We start from the raw sequence: 8,394 nt of genomic DNA on the forward strand, positions 1-8,394 counted from the left end.
GTAAAGGAAAAGGACAAGATCGATAATGACCTCATTTTAACCCTTGGTTTAAGGTGTCTTTTAGAATGATGCAACTTGTCTATCAAACAAATCATGTCATCCTTGCTACAAAGTGAGCATTATTTCCAAGTTATGGAATACAAAGAGCTTTACAGGAAGGTTAGAAAATATGTCATTTTCCGAAATTTCTCATTTTTATCCAATTTTTAAGGATTTTACGGGACATTTTGTTTCAGAAATCGTAGAGCAAAAACCTGTCTATCGACCAAATTTATAAATTCATACACTAGTATTAGACGCAACTTGTTTATAAGAAATCTCAGATAAGTAAGCTTGTGCTTTTAGTTTCCCGAAGTGAAAGATTTCTCAAACTTGACAAAATTAATCCAGAATTGAGAAAAGGACAAGATAGGCTAAGACTTATCTAGCCACTGATATAGGGTGTCTTTTAGAATGACATAACAGTTTATAAATGAAAACCTGTTATCACCTCTGCCACAAAATGAATATTGGTTCTAAGTTGTGGGATACACAGAGGTCAAGGAGAGGTAAAAAATATGAAAATTTTCGAATTTTTTTATTTTAATGCAAAATTTCAGTGATTTTACAGCACATTTTGTTTCAGAAAACAGAGCGCACGCTTGCCTATCTACCAAATTTATATACTTCGTACACTAGTATCAGATGCATTTTATGTATAAAAAATCTCAGATATTCAAGCTTGTATGTTATGTTTTCCGAAGAGAACAGTATCTTCAATATGACGAAATTCCACCAGAATTTAGGAAATTCGGGAAAACGTTTTACTTCTGCACTCTCTTGTGACCTCCATGTAAGCTTTGAATTAAAATTAGTGCTGGTTTTAAAACAATATATGTTAATTATATAATGACGAGGAATATAGATGCATTTGCATTATACATTTAAGAAAGGATGGTATCATAGTGTGCGTTAAGTGCTCTCCGTAGGTCTTACTCAAGCATTTGGCTTTACAAGAAATTACAGCAGAAATGAAATATGAATATAACGAACATAAATCATGTTCCAAATGCAACTGAAGCAGTCAAATTAGAAGCATAGAAAACTACATGCATTGGAAGTTGGAGTTGGTACCATAAAGGAGTAAGAATTCCCTGTCGACCGGTCACACTGAAGTGTGATTGTTGTCATGACATAGAAATAGAAAAATTCATCAAATTAAACTTAAGAATAGATTTTAGTCACTTTCAACGAGACTGTTGCTATCCTTTATAAACTCATTTGACAGTAGCTTGTACCATTTCAGAAATCGTTCATAAGCAAAACATCTCATAAATGATTAATATAAAAATGTGCTTTCTTTGCTTTTATGTTGCTTAATTTTTTGTAATGTATCTTGGGAGTTGCTAAAAGGAAAAGTGCATAACTATCCAATATGAAGTTTTCTTTGAATTAATGAAACTATAAATAAGTTTATCAAAACAATTATTTGTGCTTCATGTATCAATATACAGTTAAAGTATATCATTGAGGGAGTTAGTAAGAGTCCAGTTCCGCAAGACCAGGACTATTTACCGAGGCGCAGCGCGCCTCGGGAAATAGTTCTGGTCTTGGGGAACTGGAATCTTGCTAACTCCCTCAATGATACACTTTTTAACTGTTTTATTATACCGATACAAATAGAGGATTACGAATGGCGGGGAATGACTGTAGCTTCAAGACTAACGCACGAGGAATTAGCTTTAGTCCATTAACATATTAGACCGACACAAAAGTAAAATCTAGAGGATTACGGATAACCGGGGAATTAGTTTCCGAAGCAGGGATTAGCTCATTTAACTAACGCACAGGGAATAAGTCCACTCACTGAGATTTCTAGGGAATTATTCACATTTTACTGCCTTACTTTTATATAGGAAAAAATCAATATAGGTATAATAAAAGTTTTAATTCCATCGTAATAAAGTTATTCCTTTTGTTAAACATTTGAAAATGTTTTGTAAGGTTTTATCTCTCCCAATTTTAATGATTGTTCTTAAATTTAAAATTCATGAAATACATTTCGTTTTCACAGATACCTATTACACCAGTTGTAGACAAGACCATAACTTTCAAGGTATTTATAAATATTTTGTTAATATACTTTAAGTTTTTGTATTTTCTTTTAATAACTAGAACAAATAAAATATATTTATTTCATTTAGAGATTATGAAAACCTACCTTACTAATCTACCTTTCCATCAAACTGGTACAACCATACAGTGCCAGACTCGTAATAAAGGTGGGTTCTCTGTTTCTTTAGGCATCGAAATATAATTGGAAATTGCTTTTTGTGGATTTAGATTAAATTTTAAATGAAGAAAATAACTGTAAACGACTCAGGCAATTTATTTGTTGTATTTTATTCTTTTTTTCGTGTTTTATTGGATTTGATTTTTTTTTATTGGCATATTAGTGACTATAAGCTTTCTGAATAATGTTAAGTAGAAATGTTTATTTTTTTTTTAAATTCTTACTCAATCATATTGTTTTTTTTTTCAGTCTGGGAAGATCTTCGCCGCGTGAGCAATATGAACACCCAATGCTTAGACGATTTTATCTCTCATATGCACGGTATTAATAACATATAATAATTAACTTAATAAAAGAGAGAAATACATGTATACCTATTCATACCGCACAATCAGTCTCAATTTTGATTGCAGTTAATTTTACTGGGGCACGTCTAATTTTGTGAAACTGTACAAACAAGAAATACATAACATAACTATTTATCAAAGAATCAATAACGTTACACCCAAATGTTAATATTCAAAACAGTAATACTATTTCCGTTGGGTTTTAATGTAAGATATAATTTTAATAAGATTTATTTTAGGTGCTTATGTGCATAATCATGACCCAAACTGCTATCAGGCCTGCCAAAGTTCTACCCAGGGTAAATATTTATATATTATTCCTTTGAAAATGTATAAATCAGAAATTTGAAAAATATTTTTCTTGCAAAACGGATTACTATGGATTAAATTGATTTTATTGTATGTGGGTTTTTTTTGAGTTTGTAGGCCTATTTTTTTTTGTCGGAAAATGGAGAATTCAAATTTGATGTCATTTTTAAAAGAGATTATCTTGAAAGTTAACTTGATTTCAAGAAACATTTAAGATTAGATTTGGATTCATTAATAGAAAATTTTATCTGGTACAGAATGAATTTACAACGATTACATAATTCTTGTATTTCCGTATTCCTCATTTCTTTGCATTTCAATTTGACTGACATATCGTCAAATCGTCGTAAACATCTCTCACATCAAGCATCCTTTTGGGTTAAGGGTTTTGTTAATCTTTTTAATTAATTTTACTACCAAATACAGTTCAATAATAAATATTTAATTAATTTTGATATTCTATGATTTATTTTAAGCTTTTATCTTTTCACAGAATATTTCACTTCCTGATATAATTTCCTGTGTATTTATCTATTTTATAAATGTTCTATTTTAAGTAACGCATCCCCAAAACCACGAACTCTCAAAGCAAGAACGTAAGTAACAGTATACTTTTAGCTCTACTGATCAGAGACCAGAAGAACTTATGCGATAGTAATGCGTCCATCGTCCGTCCGTCCGTCTGTCTGTCTGTCTGTCTGTCTGTAAACAATTTTTCAAAATGCTACTCCTCCTACAGTTTTGGTCTGATTTCAATATAACTTGGCACACAAGTAGACTACACCAAGATACATAATTCTGTGTATCGGTTTTTGATTTCGATGAATGGTGTTGCCGTGGTAACTAAAAATAGAAATTTCTGTTAAATACTCTCAAAATGCTACTCCTCCTACAGTTTTGGTCTAATTTCAATATAATATAACTTGGCACGCAAGTAGACTACACCAAGATACATAATTCTGTTTATCGGTTTTTGATTTCGATGAACGGTGTTGCCGTGGTTACTAAAAATAGAAATTTCTGTGAAAATCTTTCAAAATGCTACTCCTCCTACAGTTTTGGTCTGATTTCAATATAACTTGGCACACAAGTAGACTACACTAAGATACATAATTCTGTGTATCGGTTTTTGATTTCGATGAACGGTGTTGCTGTGGTTACTAAAAATAGAAATTTCTGTGAAATTCTTTCAAAATGCTACACCTCCTACAGTTTTGGTCTTATTTCAATATAATTTGGCACACAAGTAGACTACACTAAGGTTCATAATTCTGTCTATCAGTTTTTCACTTCATTGAACAGTGTTGCCACGGTTACTAAAAATAGAAATTTCTGTTAAATACTCTCAAAATGCTACTCCAAATACAGTTTTAGTCTGCTTATAATATAATGTGGCATGCAAGTAGACTACACTAAGAACATAAAGAGACTTAATCAAGGATCATTATTCTATTTATTGCTGTTGAAAAGTTTCAATTCCCAACTGCTTAAGTACTTGTACTTTTCTCTTTTTTTGCTATAAGTACAAACCAGTAGAGCTTCAGTCTCGACAGAGACTTCTGGATGTATTCATTACTGAAAAAAATGTCATTTATGTTATCACAAGCTAAATTTCCTCCTGTTCTAACAAATACTTAAAACTTGGCAGAGCTAGATCACAGAAATATTGAATTTAAGTATGTAGTATCCGAAAATACTAAAGCGTAATACTATACAAAGAACAAAAATATTTATTACTGGAGGAAAAAAACTCCAACTATTCAAATAGTAAAACTTCTTATACACATATTATGAAATTATTTTTCCGAGTGAAATTTAAGAGTTCGAAATATTTTTTTGAAAAGTATCAAAAATTTGTTTGTGGAGTTTGGTTTTTCTTTAAAATTAATTCTTTTCAGAATACGAGGCTTATAGGAATGGAGAATGTCTAAGTGAACACACGGGTATGTATTGTTTGCGTTTGGTCTTACATGAATTACCTTTTGATTGAATTCTTTTATTGCAGTTATGATGATAAGGTTTCCATCAATCTGTTGTAATTATCATGGGTACCAATTGCGCCCCGTTATTAGCAGACCTTTTTTGTATTCATATGAAGTAGAATTTGCGCAATTCTTCTGTGTGAAAAGAAGAAAACACTTGCTGTAGCCTTCAACTCCTTCAACTCGATATGTAGATATATCGACGACGTATTGTCAATTAACGATTGTAATTTCCATTCTTGTTATGTCCATACGATTTATTTTGGTGAGCTTGAGGTAAAAGATATTACAGAGTCTGACACATTCATTTCTTATTTGGATATTTTATTTGAAAAAGACGTTAATGGAAATTTAACAACCAAGCTCTATAATAAATGTGATGACTTTAACTTTTCTAAAGTCAATTTCCCTTACTTATGCAGCAATATACCTTCATTACCTATATACGTAGTTCATATCTTTCAGTTGATTCAATACACAAGAGCATGAACAATTTCAAAAATAACGAAGTAAATTATTGACAAAGAAATTGATGAACCAAGAATATCAACAGGCTCGTTTAAAGTTATCATTTCGTAAGTTCTATGGTTGATTCAATGAACTTTTCAGTCAATACAATTCGTTATTGAGTCAAATGCTGACTGACTTTTTATACTAATTGTTCGTCTAATATTTATACAAAGAATTTTCCGTTATTATCCGATCATGACAGGGAGCAAACGGCGGATGTGACCGGTCGGCAGGGGATGCTCACTCCTCCATGGCACCTGAACCTACCTCTCATGTTTTGGAGGTCCGTTTTTGCTCTGCTCGTGTTTTATATTGTTTTATGGACTTTTGATTTTGAATACTGTTCTTAATCTGCATATGTTTCATAAATCCTTTATCAACCAAGTATTAATTCATCCTCTTTAGCCTGTATACAATGACTTGATTTTAAAAACATTTTACGTGAATACCATCAAAATGCTTCAAAGCTTAATTCGTTAGAAAGAAGAAAATGGTTTATTTCAGTTTGTCGGAGAAGGAATACATACTAGTAATTCTTAAGATAATGTATTGTTTCTCTTTCTCTAGTTTGGAAATTCCTTTATTTTGGATTTGGATATCCACATCACTTAAGCAGGGATGCAGTTATAAAGCAGATGGCAGGTATGAATGTTTAATATTGATATGAAATTAAATACAGTAGATATTAATAGAATCACTATCTAGTTATTGGAGATCAGCGATAGTTGGAAACGTTTGCTAATTTGCGTAAAGCTTTTTTCTTATTTTTATGAAGTACTTCAATATATTGTTTTTAAATTATGGATTTTTAACCCAGGAATTCTTAATTTTATTTATGATTTAAAAATAGTTGCAAGAGAAAGTTAACGCTTCATTTTACTATGGTGTGCAATGTATCAATTGTGCAATTAAATCCCAGTCGTTCCCCTTGTGCGTTATATTTCTCTCCAGTTCTTAAAATGTATAAAAACAACTTTTAAACTAAAATTTAAAATAGAAGTAAATATAGATATTGATACTCTACAATCTACATGTAGCTCCTCTCTTAAATAATATTTATACTTGGAAAGGGGGTGTATAGTGATTGGGTGTTCGCCTATTACACTTTGGGGTACCAATGTCTTATCCTCAACTCTTTTTATACTACTGGATGACATTTTATGAGACGTTCACAGAATCTTTGTTACAACAGTACAATTGCACACTTTTTATTTCACTTTCTGATTGGGCACATGTTTTGTTTTTTCCATAGAAAAACATTGACACCTTATATTGAGGATGCCCATCTCATTGATTTTCCATATACCAATGAATAATATTTAATGATACTTTCACAGATTCTTTATTACATAATACTATTAATTGCACCTCCTATTTTACCTTTTGGTCTGACACTTATTTCTAGTCTTCCATAGCAAAACATGAACTTTGTCATTATAATCATACGAGAGGCAGGGTATTATTTTTAAAAAAAAATCTTTTGATCACGATACCTCTAGTTTACTGATCAAAATTTGTCCGTTGTAAGTTATATTCGTCATTGTCGGAAATTTTTCACATTTTCATCTTCTCAAAAATCAATGCGTCAGTTTCAACCAAACTTTCCCAAAATTATCCTTGGGTAAAGGAAATTCAATTTTTGTCCAAATGAAGGACCGTGACTTCTTCCAAGGGAAGACAATTATGATTCTGGGGGTAAAATTATGGCATCATTTAAAAACCCCTCTGCTTATGTGGAATCATTGTGGGGTAGTGAAGATTCAATATTGTTCAAATCATTATTTTCTGGGGTAGGGTAGGCCACAATTGGTGATCAAAGTTTTCATAGTAAAACATAAAAAAATTATTTTAAATTCTTTTTAAGAACAATAAACCCATGTTTGGTCATATGTACATGGAAGGATCCTAGTGTAGTGCACAATGGGGCATGTTGTATGGGGGATCAAAGCTTTAGTCTTTACGAAGGGATGCATAGGAAAAAGTTCTAAAAATCTCATACTCGAAAACAGCAAAATTGTGATTGTTTATACATATACATAGAAATTTATTCAAATCAAGACAACCGGGGAAAGGGTGAGACACAACGGGTGATCAAAGTTTTACATCTAGGAATACATAGAAAGAATTCCTTTAAAATCTTCTTAAGAACAGCAATGCATAGGAAAAAATCTTCCCAATAACAAAACCATGATTGCTTATAATCATATAAATGCATCCAAATGTTTTCAAATCATGAATCTTCAGGAGACTTTGAGGGGCCATAACAGGGGGTCACAGTTATACAAGGTAGTATAAAGGATATATCAATAAAAATTTCCATATCAAGTTTGCCCAAATCATACCACCAGTTAACTTTTATATTTAAACTTTTCAATACTCTATTGATTTCTCCTTTTCCTAGCCAAATTGCTCAGGTGAGCAATGTGGTCCCTGGGTCTCTTGTTATATTTTCTTCTTACAGATCTTTTTCCAAATGGTACGGATGATAAGTGCTCTTGTACTAAAGCGTTTGATTTACATTATGAGGGCATTACAGGTAAGATTATGTACACTTACATTAATAAGGAAGAGACTAAATACAACCATAAAATTAGCTCTAGAAGGGTATTGAAGCAAAATCACACAGTATTGTCAAACATTAAAGGCTACATTAATAAATTATTACCGAGGCCATCTTTAAAAAATAGTTTCTTTGCCCTCTCTCGATTGACTTACAATGACTCAACTGAAAACTCTTTTCAACTTCCAGCAAACTTTTTTTTTTCATTTCTTAGTTTTCTCATAGCATTAATAACCATTTTTACATCATACTCGCAACTGCTTTTTTTTTTAAAATAAAAGCATTTCCTCCAACCAATCGACCCAGTGAACCATTTATTTTTATCATGAGACGGAAGGGAACAATCAATTATCTATTTTGGAATTGTACAAATACACAGACTACAACTAAACAGATAGAGATGATTGCTCATGA

General features: G+C 31.5%; 1 long non-coding RNA gene across 1 annotated transcript; it reads left to right on the forward strand.

Annotated features, from left to right (window-relative positions):
- Positions 1–4,828: 4,828 nt before the first annotated feature.
- On the forward strand, positions 4,829–7,956 carry LOC134282658 (uncharacterized). The gene is made up of 3 exons (XR_009995329.1): positions 4,829–4,871; positions 5,988–6,062; positions 7,882–7,956. It is a non-coding gene; the product is annotated as an uncharacterized LOC134282658 (long non-coding RNA).
- Positions 7,957–8,394: the final 438 nt, after the last annotated feature.

This window comes from Saccostrea cucullata, unplaced genomic scaffold (genome assembly GCF_032062105.1).
Source record: "Saccostrea cucullata isolate Sc308-1 unplaced genomic scaffold, CSIRO_AGI_Scuc_v1 ctg14608, whole genome shotgun sequence".
In the NCBI taxonomy this organism is placed as follows: Eukaryota; Metazoa; Mollusca; class Bivalvia; order Ostreida; family Ostreidae; genus Saccostrea; species Saccostrea cuccullata.